The following is a 15027-nucleotide window of genomic DNA, read 5'->3' on the forward strand; positions in this document are numbered from 1 at the left end:
AGGATGCATATCACAGGCTGTTAACTCTCCCACATTTCTGGGTTTGGAATATTGGAAGACAAACAGGATCCTGCACCTCCGTGTCAACTGGGAAGTCTTGAGGCAAGAGGCCATTGACAAGGTGTGAGCTGAGAAGCTGTCAAATTGTGCTGTCAAATTATGAAGTTAGAGCCTGTGCAGCAGCTGGAGGGAGAGAAGGTGAGGCCAAGAGAACCTAAGTAGTGCCTAAGAGGCACCTCAGATACTCCTGAGTTAATAATAAGGCCCTTTTTGGCTAAAGCCAGCTGGGTTAGGTTTCTACATAAGCAACCTTGTGTTTACAAATTCCATCTCCCCACTCCCTAGACTGCTGTAACACTCACTGCCTGGGCCATTCATTTGGCATGAAAGTGTGCGCTGTCTTTTTGTTACTTAACGATCTTGCACGTCCTATCCAAGAGAGCTGTGTGGCCGTGAGGGCAAGGCAGTAGCCCTGTGCCTGTGCCATTCACAGAATGCTTAATAACTATTTGGCTGAACTGACTTTTTCAGATTCATAAAATTCAGCATTCTGCTATTTGGCCGCTCTCATCCCAATGGGCTTGTCCCAGTGTATGCTGGCTTTTTTAACTTGTTAAAAATTTGTCGTTTGGGCAGTACTTACACAATGAATCACCACATGATTTCACATGCCCAGTGGCATTTGGATTCTAAAGTTAAATCACTGTTCTTCTATTCTCACTCTGGTTAATATGAAAAAATATTAAGGTGCAGAATAGCTCTAGAAGATTCGATATTGACCAAAACTGGAATTCTGGAAGCTAAGAGTGAGTAGAGAAAACAACCAGAAGGAAATAATGAAGTCATAGAATAATAAGCATGATTTGGTAGATACCTGTATTCTTGCAGGACTTGCCAATGATAGATATTCTTTTCAAACATCCATGGAAAAGTTTAAAATTGGCTGCATAATAGAGCACAAAGAAAATGTCCATAAATTCCCCAGAGTAGAAACCTTCTGACCTAAAAGTTCCAAAGAACATTAACACTAGAAAGTAATGACAAATGTAAAAAAAAAAAAAAAAAAAAACCAAATCCATTCACTTTCGATTTTAAAGATTTTTATTTATTTATTCATGAGAGACACAGAGAGAGAGAGAGCCAGAGACACAGGCAGAGGGAGAGGCAGGCTCCCCGTGTGGAGCCCGATGCAGGATTCTATCCCAGGACCCTGGGATCACAACCTGAGGGGAAGGCAGACTCTCAACCACTGAGCCACCCTGGTGCCCCTATTCACTTGCAATTTTAAAGCAGTTTTTGCAATAGCTTTTGCATTAAAGAGGAAATCAGAACCGAAATTTCTGTAATTTGTAGTTAAGTAGGAAATCAAATTTGAAACATGGATCACTTTAGAATAATGACAGCATAGACACTACCTACCAAGTTCTATATGACGCACAGAGAGTGATAATTGGAGGGAAATTTATTACCTTAAGCACACTTATAGAATATAAGAAAAGCTGAAACTAAGTTATCTAAGCATACAGTTCAGGATGCTAGAAAAAGAGAAACAAAAAATAGACCTAAATCAAGCAGAAGGTAAGAATTAACAAGGATAAAATGGATGAAATAACAAATATCAGGTGTCTAAAATAAAAAGCTGATAATTGATAGATAAAATTTTTAAGTCTGATTAAGGGAAAAGGGCTCAAACTGACAATTTTTAGAAACAGGAGGAGAACATGATTATAGAAACAGAGGTTATTAAAGAATTTAGAAGGGCATCTGAGTGGCTCAGCAGTTAAGAGTCTGCTTTCAGCTCAGGCCATGATCCTGGGGTCCTGGGATCAAGCCCTGCATTGGGCTTCCTGCTCCAAGGGAAACCTGCTTCTCCCTCTCCTGCTCCCTACCCCCGCCCCCCGCTGTTTGTGCTCTCTCTTAAATAAATACATAATAAAATATTTTTAAAAAAGAACTTAGAGAATACTATGCCCAACTGCATTAAATCCAGATGAAAATTACAATTCTCAGGGAAAACATAAATTATCTCAATTGACTCAAGAAATAGTATCAAACCCAAATAGATCACCAACAATGGAAAAAATAGTTTGAAATCTACCCACAGTGGGGCACCAGGCTGGTTTAGTTGGTGGAGCATGTGACTCTGGATCTCAGGGTCCTGATTTCAAGCCCCAGGCTGGGCATAAAGGTGACTTTTAAAAGAAAAAAAAAGTAAAATCTACCCATGGAAAAGAAATGAGGCCAGTGTGGTTTTACAAATAAGATCTTATAAATTCATTCTATGAGGCTGGCATAATGCTGATACCAAAGTGGACAAGCATAAACAACCAAGAAGGAAACCAAAAGCTAAACTTGCTTATAAACACAGATTTTTAAAATTCTAAATGAAATATTAGCCAATTGGATCAGTGTATTAAAGTAATGCAAAGATGGTTCAAAACTAAGATAACTTAATGAAATTCACTACATTCATATACCAAAGAGAGAAAACTTCTGATAATTTCAATTGGTACCAAAAAAACCCACCCAAAACCAAGACCAAAAAACCTCCACATACTTCTAGTAGAATACAATACCCTTTTGTGACTGGGGAAAAATAAAACCTTCTCATAAGTGAAGCAGGAAAGAAAACATCTTTGGGGCACCTGGCTGGCTCAGTGGGTAGAGCACGTGGCTCTTGATCTCGGGATCATGAGTTTGAGCCCCACATTGGGTGCAGAGTTTACCTAAATAAACTTAAAAAAAAAATCCTGAACTTGATAAAATCTCCATTAGAAACCTAAGAAACCTACAGCTAAAAAAAAGAAAGAAAGAAAAAAAAAGAAACCTACAGCTACAGCAAATGCTAAACAGCAAAGTATTAGAAGCATTTTCTTTAAAGTCAGGATTGAGACAAACTGAGTTGATACCATTGTTATTAGTACATGAACCTAGAGTACCTAGTCACTGCAGTAAGATGAAAAACAAGAGTTATACATCAACATGAAAAGAGACAAATGGCATTAGTTCTAGATGATATGATAATATATGCAGAACTTCCAGGCTCAACCCCTTAAAAAATGATTATGGCTTAAAAAAGAATCTAACAAGGTGGTAAATTATAAAGGAAACATATGCACACACACAAGCCAGTAGCTTTCCTATATATCAGCAATAATAAATTAGGAAATATGATAGAAAAAAAAGATACAACTCATGTTAATAATAAAAACTAAAAAGGAACTTAGGAACAAATTATCAAAAAATGTACAGGACTTATGGAAAAAAAAACTATGGACTTTCTTAAAGGATGCACAAATGTTGAATGTATGGAGAAACAATTTATCTTCTTAAAATGATGAAAAAACTCAGTATTAAAAAGATATTAATTCTCCTCCAAATTAGTTCCTATTGACATTCCAGCAGGACTTTTTATGGATATGCTGATTCTGAAATTCATCTGGAAGAGTAAACATACAAGAATAGCCAAGAACATTTTGAAATAGAAGAATAATGACAGGAGCACCTCCTGTTATATGTCAAGACATACAACAAAGATACCAAAGATTATAATAGTAAAAAATGAGGTATTGATGTAGGAAAAACCAAGTAGGTGAGGAAACAGAACAGAGTCCTGAAGCATATCCTGTATAAATAGGAACTTAGTTTATGATAATGATGGCAATCACAATTTATGGGGCAAAATGGTGTCGGAACAGATGGCTATCAATTTTAGGAAGAAATTCAAGGTGGTTTAAAAATCAAAACATTTTTAAAGCCTATAAACAATTAAAGATAAATGTAGAAACATATTTTTGAAATCTTGAGCTTGGGCAGGCCTTTCTATGGAAGGCCCAGATCCCAAAGGCCATAAGGAAAAGATTAACAGACTGACTATAGATAAATAGATTTATCTCTTAATAAGCAGATTAACAGGTAAATATTTAAATCTTTGGTATACCTAAGGAAATCATAAACAATATTAACACACAAAAGGCCAAGTGAGAGAAACCATTTGTGACTTAAGCAAAGAGCAAAAGATTAATACCATAATATATAAATAACTTCTACAAAACATCTGAAAGATATAAATTCAATGAAAATTGCCCAACATTAAAATGGAGTTAATTCATTGAAGAAAAAAAACACAATTTATTAATAAATATATAAAATGATGATCTCACAAAACAAAAATGACAACAATAAGGTATTTCATTTTATCCACTGGTTTGATGAAACTTACCAAAAATTGCTAAATGTTAGCATTGACAAAAGAGTGGGGAAAGAGGTCTCTAACAGGAATCTGAATTGACTAAGTACAAGGGTGGGAGTGGACATTGGTGCCATTTTGTAGTAAGAACAAAAATGCCCATATGTTTGCAGAAAGACACATCTTTAAAGATACTTCACAGATAATTACAGTATAGAATCGTGAAGGAGATGGAAATAAATGTCCATCCCCAAAGGCTAGTTGAATAATTTCCATCCATCTTGAACTTGGAAGCTGTTGGTGAGGTAGATCCATCCTGATGCAGGAAGATAATATATGTACCAGGCATTATACTCTGTGCTTCATGTTTTCTTAACCCTTCCAGAAACTCAATGAGGAAGATACCGTAACTTGTGCTCTCTGACAGATGAGGAAACCGAGGGACAGTGGGGTGAGTCATTCATCTAAGATGACACAGCTGGTTGGCAGAGCTGGGATTTGAACCCCAGTGATCTGGCTCCATAGCTGTGGCTTGGTCATGACCCTAAGTCATGCTTCCATATGACTATGGGGAGAAAATTAAGCCACAGAAAAATACTGAACAATCTCATCTTTATTAAAAGTGGAAACATGTTTCAGTGCATAGGAAAAAACGGTGACATTCGATGAGAGAGAGCTTTACGGGTGGGTGAACTGGCACTTCACTTTGGTGCCACTCTTTATATGTTGCTGGAATTTCACAGCAAGCAAATGTTGCAATTAAAAGTAACATCATGGGGATCCCTGGGTGGCTCAGCGGTTTAGTGCCTGCCTTTGGCCCAGGATGCGATCCTGGAGCCTTGGGATTGAGTCCCACGTCGGGCTCCCAGCAAGGAGCCTGCCTCTCCCTCTGCCTGTATCTCTGCCAATCTCTCCTATGTCTATCATAAATAAATAAAATATTAAAAATAAATAAATAAATAAATAAATAAATAAATAAATGTAACATCATGAGAGACTCCTAACTCTGGGAAACGAACAAAGGGTTGCAGAAGGGGAGGTGGGAAGGGGTTTGGGGTAAATGGGTGATGAGCACTGAGGAGGGCATTTGGTGGGATGAGCACTGGGTATTATACTATATGTTGGCAAATAGAACTTCAATAAAAACAACAAAAAAAATTTTAAAAATAAAAGTAACATCATATTTAAAAGACTAAAAATAATACCTTATTAAATATATTTTAATATTGGGATACCTGGGTGGCTCAGCAGTTGAGCATCTGCCTTTGGCTCAGGGCCTGATCCCAGATTCCCAGGATCGAGTCCCACAAGGGGCTCCTTGCGTGGATCCTGCTTCTCCTCTCTCTGCCTGTGTTTCTGCCTCTCTGTGGGTGTGTCTCTCATAAATAAATAAAATCTAAAATATATATATATTTTTAAAATATTTATCATATAATTATATTGAGTGTATGTGGTCAAAATATCTTTACATCTGGGGCTTCGTTTTTTTTTTTAAGCTCATGAGAGACACAGAGAGAGAGGCAGAGACATAGGCAGAGGGAGAAGAAGCAGGCTCCATGCAAGGAGCCCCTTGTGGGACTCGATCCCGGGAATCCAGGATCACGCCCTGGGCCAAAGGCAGGCGCTCAACTGCTGAGCCACCCAGGGATCCCTGGGGCTTACTTCTTTATGTAGTGTTTTTTTTCCAGAAGCTTCCTTTAGTTCAAACTATTATTTTGCAAAAATGAGAACAGAATACTCATGCCCCACCTATCTGCCTACATTCCGAAAGCATTAATTAATCACTTTGGAGGGAATCTGATTTTGTGCATTTGGAAGTACCTGTTTGTTACAAGAATTCTGTAAATAGTCTGGCTGAAATGGCTTGAATTTAACGCCTGACATGCTCCTAATAGAGAGATTTGCCCTTTTGTTCCCTGGTATCTGGATTTCCCTTCTACAAGCTCTTAGTAAGATGCTATGCTTGGGGGGCACCTGGCTGGCTCAGTCAGTTAAGCATCTCCCTTTGGCTCAGGTCATGATCCCAGGGTCCTGGGATTGAGCCCTGAGTCAGGCTCCCTGCTCAGCAGACAGCCTGCTTCTCCCTCTCCCTCTGTCCTTCCCCCTGCTTATGCTTTCTCGCTCTCTCTCAAATAAGTAAATAAAATCTTTACAAACACACACAAAAGATGCTATGCTAGATGCAGAGGCTCTGAGACTGAGTAAGCCCCAGGCTAGTGAGAGCATAGACCCTTCCCAAGGCTGAAACCAGGGAGCCACCTTGGACTTTGGCCCTGTTGCCAACCTGCCACTGAGCCCATCAGTGTGGCCCCCTACCTGCTGATCTGATCCACCCACCACTGTCCAGGACACAAGCACCTCTTTCCTTGCCTTTTCCAGTAGCCTCCTGCAGCCTCTCCTGCCTTCACCTCTGCCCCCATCACTCACCACCTCACATGTTCCCATCCCTCCATTGCCACCAGGCTAAACCCATCAGTGTCTCCCATTTCTCCCAGGAGGAGAACCAGAATCCTCACTGTGTCCACCAGGCCCACAGCCCAAGATCCACACAACCTTCCTCCCACTCCTTTTACTTCCTCTACCAGGTTCCCTCTCACCTTGGGGCCTCTCACTCCACCCTCCTGGCCTTATTAACCTCCACTTAGCATTCAGCTGTTATTTCACTTCTTCACGGGAGGCTGTCCCAAGCCCCCACCATCAGAGCTCTTTACCCCCCTAACTCCAGAGCCGTCCCTGAGAGGGCCTGTCAGGTCCCTAAGGGTAGGAACCATGTCTCTTTGTGGTATCCTTAGAACGAAGCAGAGAGAGCCTGGCCCACACGGGTGTTCACTGAGCACTTGCTGAAAAAGGAGTGAGGGAAGGATCCACAGAGAGGTGAGGGAGGCCCTGAAGGGTTCTGTGGCAGGGAGTGAGAAATGACATTTCCGACTCGGGCCCTGCTGAAGCAGGGTGTAGAGCCCTGTGGTTGGCAGGTCGGAGCAGGCAGGCAGAGCTAAGGCTGCAGCTGTGGGTGAGCCCTGCCTGGCCCGGAGCTCCCCATACCAAAAATAGGACTTGAACTCTATGCTGTAGGTAATGGGAGAATTTGGGAGGTTGTTGGGGAATCCCTCCCCACTCCCTTTCCTTTTCCATCCCCTCGTCCCTGCTTCCCCTCCTTCTGCAGACCCCGGAACAAGGAACAAAGTCTCTGAGTGCCAGAGAGCATGCTCTTCGTTGGAAAGGAAGTGGCAAGGGACTCAGAACAGACGTTGCTCAATGGGCCCCTTTGCCTGGCCCTGTTCCTAGATGTATAAAGCAGAGCTAGAGTAGTAGCGAGAGAGATGTCCTCCAGAGAGGGGCCGGGGAGCCCCCAAAGCATCAGAGCCCTGTGCCCCAAGGGCGCAGGCGAGAGGGAGGAGTTGGGTCAGGCTGAGGCCCTAGACAACTAGACAGAGCCACTGACTAGTATCTGGGGGAGTGTCCCTGAGGCTCTGCTGCCTTCCATGACTTCTGCGTTGGCTTTGCCTCAGGACAGCTGAGGGGTCGACTCCAGGGCTCCAGCTCTGGGGCATGAAGAGGCTTCTGCTGCCCGAGGCCCGGCAAAGTCACCTCTCTCTGAATAATGTTGATGAGTAAGGGGGCTCAAGGTGGCACCTCAGCCTGAGGACTTGCATCCTCACCTTGAAGTTCCCAGGGGAGGGCACTGACTCCTGCCAGGGGCACGGTTAGGGGAGGCAGGAGCCCATAGGACCCGGCCTGCAGCCACTTCCCTGGGCTCAGACTTCTGCTCTCCTGGCCTCTCTGCAGACATTTCAAGCCTTTCAAAATCTCAAAAGTAGGGCACCTGGGTGGCTCAGTGGTTGAGTGTCTGCCTTCAGCTCAGGTTATGATCCCGGGGTCCTGGGATCGAGTCCCACATCGGGCTCCCCACAGGGAGCCTGCTTCTCCCTCTGCCTGTGTCTCTGCCTCTGTCTGTGTCTCTCATGAATAAATAAATAAAAATATATTTTTTAAAAAACCTCAAAACCTCAGAACCTATCGGCTTCTATGTTTCCCACCTTATTCTTTGGGCTTGAATTTATTCTTCAGTTCAACAGCATTCACTGAGTGTCTGCTCTGTGCAAAGCCCCATATGAGGCTCTTAGTGATAAAGATGAACAATTTATTATCCCTGCTTCCAAGAGGCTTACAGTCTAGCGAGGGAAACCACATTCAGAACAATCTAAAACTCCAGTTTAATCAACCTGACTTTTTACTATTTTATGTAACTGACATATATAGGGCATGACCTATATGCTTGCCCCCACTTTCTGTCATCTTTGGAATCCTTGTTTATTTTTTTTCTCCAGCACTCTTTGGGGTTTGGGATTGTTTTGTTTGGCTACAGAAATGGTTAGACTTGCTTCAGCATCTCCTCACAATTTTCTCTGCATTATCAACCAGCTGTCACCTTGGAATTAGACCTGCCCCATCCCTTGGGTAGGTAGACCTTTCTGAAGTGAACTTGAAGCTGTCAGAGGATGCAGCTTCTGAAGAGGAGGCAGGAGACTCCCAGGCCATAAATATATCCTTGATAAGGGCCTGCAGTCCCACTGTTAAAAGGTTATTCCTTTGAAGGTGTATGAGCTCCTGGGGGAAATAATAGCTTAAATAAATCCTGATTATTTACCAACTCTAGTGGGGATTCATTTATAGCCAGGGGTGGGGGTGGGGGATAGAGGGAGCACCATCTTTCCTGGTCTAGTTGATTTCTCTAGATTTTGAGGTTGTTTCAGTTAGCTATTGCTACGTAACAAACCACACTGATTTGTTGTTCTTACAACGCTGAGGGTTGGCTTATGAGGGCAGTTCTGTTAGTCTCCCTTGCCATCATCACCCATGTGGCTAAGGTCATCTGATGGGGGTTGGGGGCCCAACACGGCCTCATTCGCATGTCTGGAGGTTGGTGCAGCTTGCCAGTTCTCCCAGTGGTCTCTCATTCTCCAGTGGACTCAGGGGACTTCATCAGGGCATGGCAATCTCAAGGTTATGAGAGGGTAATGGTAGACACTGGAAGACCTCTTTAGACCTAAGCTCCAGACTTTGCATGTCATTTCTGCCATATTCTGCTGGCCAGAAATGTCACTAGGCTAGTCCTGATTGAAGGAGGTGGCAAAGTAGACTTGACTGCTCAGTGAGGGGAACAGCAACATCACATAGCAGAGGGGTGCAGACACAAGGAGACGCCATTCATTGGGGCCATTGCTCTAGAACTCTACCATAGACATCTAAAAGAAGTAACATCTTAAGTGTTTGCTTCAGGACAGCAGGATAGATAGAGGAGGTGTAAGTCCCTACTTTCTGTCAACATCTATTTCCATGATTTTGCCCGGGGTTGTTATCCTTTGCCAGCAGGGAGAGAGCCTACAGATCCAGTTCCCTTGACTCCGTAGAGCCCATCAAACTGCATAGCAAGCGCCATTTGGCTGATTCCCCTTGAGTTTTCCAAGCACGTTCCTCACCAGGCCCCATGACGTGCCGGTAAACTAGTAGATTGGGGTGGGGGGTGGGGTCCTGATTTGCAGCATTTGCCAGTTGCTATGGTGTAAATACTCCTACTGCTGCCAATTGCAAGCTACCGAAGTGACATCACTGAATGAGGAGTTTGGAATAGATATGAGTAATTGATTTTTGGCCCTGTACAAGCCAGCTCCCCACCTTTTCCTTATCTCTGGAATTTTCTAGAAAAAAGTGAATACAGATTTAAAAAGAAAAAAACAAAAAAAGCAAAACCTTTCTTGGTGCCATAAGAATAAAATGTGTTAAGAAGACAGATTCTTGTTTCAGAAGATGGGGAACTCCACAGCCATGAGACAAGCCGTGGCAACCCCGGAATCTAGGCAGGGCCTAAACATACCCAGTGATATCTTTGTGTAGGCAGAGACCATTTCTGAAAGGGTGCTCACCTAACAAACACTGGTTATTTCTGGAAGTGATGGTGGGTGGGGTGAGCGACCTGCCTTTATATATTTCTGCCCTAACTTCGCTTTCTTACAGCAAACACGTATTCGATTTACAATTACATGATTAAAACTAAAGAAACAAGATATAGACTTATTGAACATTGCAGACTGTATGAGTCAGATAAGTCAGGGAACTTGCCCTGGTCAAGGGCACACCCCAGACTAGGACCCAGGGCTCCTGACTTCTGAATGCTTCCCCACAACCTTCAGGCTGCCCCCAATCTGTACAGCTACAGATTGGGAAGAAATCGATCACTCTCCCAGCGAAAGCTCATGGAAGTTTGGAGAGCCTTACCTTGGGAGACTGGGCAGAGACCAAAAAGAGTCCTCTCAGGAGTAGCTTTCAGGCGTGGCAGGCCACTGCAAGGAAGTGCAGAACCCTTTAGGGACATACCCCCTGCCCCCCACAGAAAGTCTGACCCACCATTGCTGTCAGTGAGCAGTGAAGAAGAGTAAGTAATGGAAATCTCTGTATCGTTGGCCGGAAGGGTCCTCCCATCCAACTTACTTTTAGACTCTCCTCTTGGGAAATTTCCCCAGTTCTAAATCACTTAATTGAATTTGTTGTTGTTGTTGTTGTTTTGGGTTGAGAGGTTAGTGTTTCTTTGATTTATTTTCTCCTTTCTTGTATCCTTTTGCTGAAACAACCTTCAGGTTTCAACAAAGTAAGTACAAGGCCAGCCCAAATTCAGTATGAAAACAAGCGTCAATACATGAGTGAAAACCCAGAAAAGGCACCCTTATCTTGCAATGGGAGGCATTTGTTTTTAAGGAAAGGTCTTGCTTGTGTTTAGGAAGAGTGTGGGAGGGGGTCAGGGAGAATGAGCACCAGCAGACCAAGACAGAAAAAACCCTCTCTGGAAACAAAAGGAGGTGGTTGCATGGTTGTGACGCTGACTCGCCCTTGGCTCAGAGCTGTGTTCAAGGCTGAATGGGGTATGTTTGGAGCCTCAGTGGGGAGATTGCTTTTCCAGGCTGGGCCGACCCATAGGGGCCAAACCACCCAAGCACTAGGAGGTGAAACCAGTTCAGCCCAGCCTTCAGGCTTGTTTGGAAATATTCTGTATTTTCTATTTCACTTCCCATCCCATGGCCCTGTGTCCTCCTCCTCATGAGGCTGAAGGCTCCTTGAAGGCAACGTCCTTATCTGTTTTGTCTTAGCATCATTCTTGGCAAGTGATCAGTAAATGTGTATTGAATGAAGGAATCAAATTCAAAGCAACAGTATTTCAATGGCTTTTACTAGTTGGTTTTTGGGGAGGAAGGGTGGACAGGGGGAATTGGGAATGTGTAAGAAATAAAAGATTAAATAAAAGATGATCAGAGTAGGTCCCCACCTCAAAGAGCTTGCAGATAAATCCAAGAGACACGCTTTGACACGGATGAAGGTTCATTATCCTTTTAGCTTCTTGCCCTCCGGCCTCTTGCTTTCTATAGGTTGTGACCAAATTTGAGACTCTGTCTTCTCCTTCTGTCCCTCACCCCCATGGGGAAAGCAGGAGCACGTGAGTGTAAGAAGTGCTAAGTCCATACTGCAGTGGCTGTGAGGGTTGATCTCAGCTCTGACATTCTGTGTAGATGCTCAACAGTCGAGGACTAGGGTGGAGACTGAGGTCCAGGGGTGGGGATGGGACAGGGCAGGAGCAGGAGGGGCAGAAGGCAGGTTCCAGCCAAGGCTCTTAAAAAGTGCCAAAGGTCAAATGGGAGCAAGCAAGTTTAGCTGTCACATCCAAGAGCAAGTGGAGGGGGCCATGGACTGGAGTGAGGTCCGGTGGGGCCAGAAGCCAGTGGCTCTGAGTGTCTACATAGGACTGTAGAGGTGCCAGCTGTGAGCACGAAAGCTCAGAGTCAGGACAGACATCTTGTACATGGCCATGGAGCTTTTCCTGTGGTTCTCCCAACCGAGCCCTCACAAGCCCAGGCCCCAGGAAGGGGAGCCCCAGGCATGAATGAGTCCTCTGCTCTGCCCATTAGCCATGAGGCAGACAGACAAGGCTTCCCTCTATCAGCTGCACACTGATCAAAAGATAGTGCAAGCTAGCCTTTAGTAAAGTTAGTTTTCATTTCTAACTTAAATGTCTATTCTGAGGTTATCTCCATCTTAGTTTTGGTGACAAGATGGCTCTTCTTTTATGAAATCATGATGATGGTAGGTGATCCATTATATTTTGGCTTCAATGGGCTCATTTGGCTAAATTAAAAAGTGGGCAATATCGGTCCCCAGATTTACAGAAGGAAATAGTAAGGCATCAAACCCCAGTCTGGTTATTTCTGCTCTATGTCTGGTCGCTCGGCTGCAGATCCTGGCTGCCAAAATAACACCATCATCACCAGCAACACGTACACAGCATACTCTTTGAACCAAGCACTATCTTAAGCATTTGCATATGCCAATTACCTCCTCCCCTTGGTTTGGCTCTCTGGCCCCCCTGTATCTACCTATATCTGAACTTGGCCTCTCCCAATGTCAACTGAAGCCTGGTTCTGGTGGCTTCCTTAATACAGGCCTCATAATCTCTTCCCTAACTCCCGGCCACCTGGAAAGTAGAGATCCACCTCAAAATTCCTATCTAATGGCTGTGTCTCCCCTCCTTGCTTCCAAATCCTCACCAGACTCTTATACTGACTGCCTGGTTGGGCCTCCTACCAGACACTGGCAAGCCCTCTGATCCCGAGCATGGGTCCTAGAAGGAAAGCAACCAGCTGCCTAGCTGTGAGTCCCCAGGATAACCACCAGTCCAGTTCCAGTTAGACCCTTCCCCACTTACCTGCCTTTGAGTTTTCTGGGGCCACATTCCACCCTCCTAGCAGCCTGACTTTACCATTTGCTTCCTGCTGGAATCTTCCCCAGACTCCCCACCGCTGTGTGAATCTTCTCGTTTCTAGGTCTAGCCCTTATCCAGCCTCCTCTAAGCAAAGCAAACCTTGAGTCAAATTCTATACTCTTGCCCCAGGCCTGGAGCTGTTGCTCGAACAGTACCAGAGAGCATGCCACATACACCTCACCACATTGTGGTGTATTACTTACTGTACACCGGATCTCCATTTTACGGAGAAGCAAACCAAAGCCTAAAGAGGTGAAGTCACTCGTCCAAGGTCACACAGCTAGGAATTGGCAGACATGGGCTCTAATGCCAGATTCTAGAGGCCTGGTGCTTAGCTACCACATTGCCTGGCTTCTCTAGGACGTCTGAGAAGCCCCGTACTGGGAGGTTTGGAATAAGATGAGCCTCTTTGGCTTCTGAGCTCCATATCTGTGGGAAGTTGCCAGTTCTGAGTCTTTGTTCCTGTGCCTTCCATGATCCTGTTAGGACCCACACAACCATCACCTCCATCCCTTCCTGAGGCGGAACCCTGGTGACCATCGCATGCTGGTATTGAGGTATTGAGGCCTGAGGTATTGAGCTCAGCACTCTGGGAATGTCAGTCACAATTGAGAAAAGCAAACCCGTGTCTGTTTGTAAAGGATTTCACAGCTGAAGGAGGAAGGGAATGTGGGAATCTGAAGCGTGGAGTCTGAGCCTGGCCGCACAGGGGTCTGAATCCTTACTCTGCCGTAGTGCGAGACTTTGGGCAAGTCTCTTAACTTCCCCGTGCTTTTGTTGTCTCATCTCTAAGGGGAATAATAATCATGGTAATACCTACCTCGTGTAGAGCTGTTGCTAATTATGGAGCTAATTAATATAATAATGTAATATAAATATGTATAGCCCTTCGAACAGAGCCTGGCACCCACAATGAGCTTTTCATGGGGTACACTGTTATTAATCTCTGGGGTAAGAACATGTACATTACCACCATTTTGCAAGCAAAGAAACTAAGACTCTGAGGGGTTGAATGAGATGCTCAATATTACACGCCTTCTGCAGGATGGACTCAGATTGAAATCCAGAGCCTCTGCTGAAAGACCTGGCATTTCCTCCATTTCTTCCAGGAGTTTCTTATTTCCATTTCTGATGCGACTGCAGTTGGCTGTGATCACCAGGCTAGCTACCACTTTCCAACTGCATTAATCCACTCCTGCAAAAATCAGGCTCCTCTTAACGATGCAGCTGCTGCTCGGAGTAGACCTGGGCCCACTGAGCAGCTGTCCACCTACACCTGGTCACTAGAGCCTGCAGAATGCGGCTGTCAGTGGGGAGGGCACTTACCTCCAGCAGGTGCCTGATTATGCAAATCCCTCACTCCAGAAAGGAAGGAAGGCTGGGGGTGCAGGGATGTGGCCAGCCCAGGACCCAGGAATGACTGATGAGGCTGGCTGGTTCCCTCTCCCTTGCTGTGCAGGCCGGAGCCTTGTGGTGACAGCAGCCCAACCACACTATCTCAGCTGCTTTGTAGCAGGCGCTGGGGCGAGGAAAGCTGAATTGGGTTGATATGGTTCTCCAGTGACTCATCCAGGCGTGGACCTGCAATGGATAATTAAGCTGTCTTGAACCTTCTTTCAGGCCCACACCCCCCAAGATGAACGCTCTCGATTTGTTTATCGGGTCTCCAACAATGGGCCACTATTCTCCTTCCCCACAACCCGGTTACACAATCTTTCCCCGTGTCTTTCAGCCACCTACTGAAAATCTGTCTGCGTGCTGAGCACTTGCTCCCCATCCCTCCACCAAACGCCTGGCTGGCACATCATCCCCGACTTTGATGGAATTGCTCACTGCCTTCTCGACTCTGCTCACCAAGAACCCCCTAAAAAATGAGGCACTTACTCTCCTGCCGGAGCCTCCTGAGGGCAGATTTTGGTCTCCACGCTAAACCTTCACACTGTCCCTGGCTCCACACTGGATCTGGACCTCCGAATTAGCGATCTTCTGGTGCCTAATGAATGCCCTGGATCTTCCAATTCCCTTTGATCCA

The 15027-nt window shown here is 44.8% G+C and overlaps 1 long non-coding RNA gene across 2 annotated transcripts in view; it reads left to right on the forward strand.

The window, feature by feature from the left end:
* The window catches only part of LOC102156847, a 30048-nt gene that overhangs the window by 10208 nt on the left and 4813 nt on the right, over positions 1–15027 (forward strand). For both annotated transcript variants that reach the window (XR_005364495.1, XR_005364494.1), the window contains exon 2: positions 4575–4640. This is a non-coding gene — a long non-coding RNA (uncharacterized LOC102156847). The remainder of the gene's footprint in view (positions 1–4574; positions 4641–15027) is intronic.

The sequence above is a fragment of the Canis lupus genome, chromosome 9 (assembly GCF_011100685.1).
Source record: "Canis lupus familiaris isolate Mischka breed German Shepherd chromosome 9, alternate assembly UU_Cfam_GSD_1.0, whole genome shotgun sequence".
NCBI classification, from domain to species: domain Eukaryota; kingdom Metazoa; phylum Chordata; class Mammalia; order Carnivora; family Canidae; genus Canis; species Canis lupus.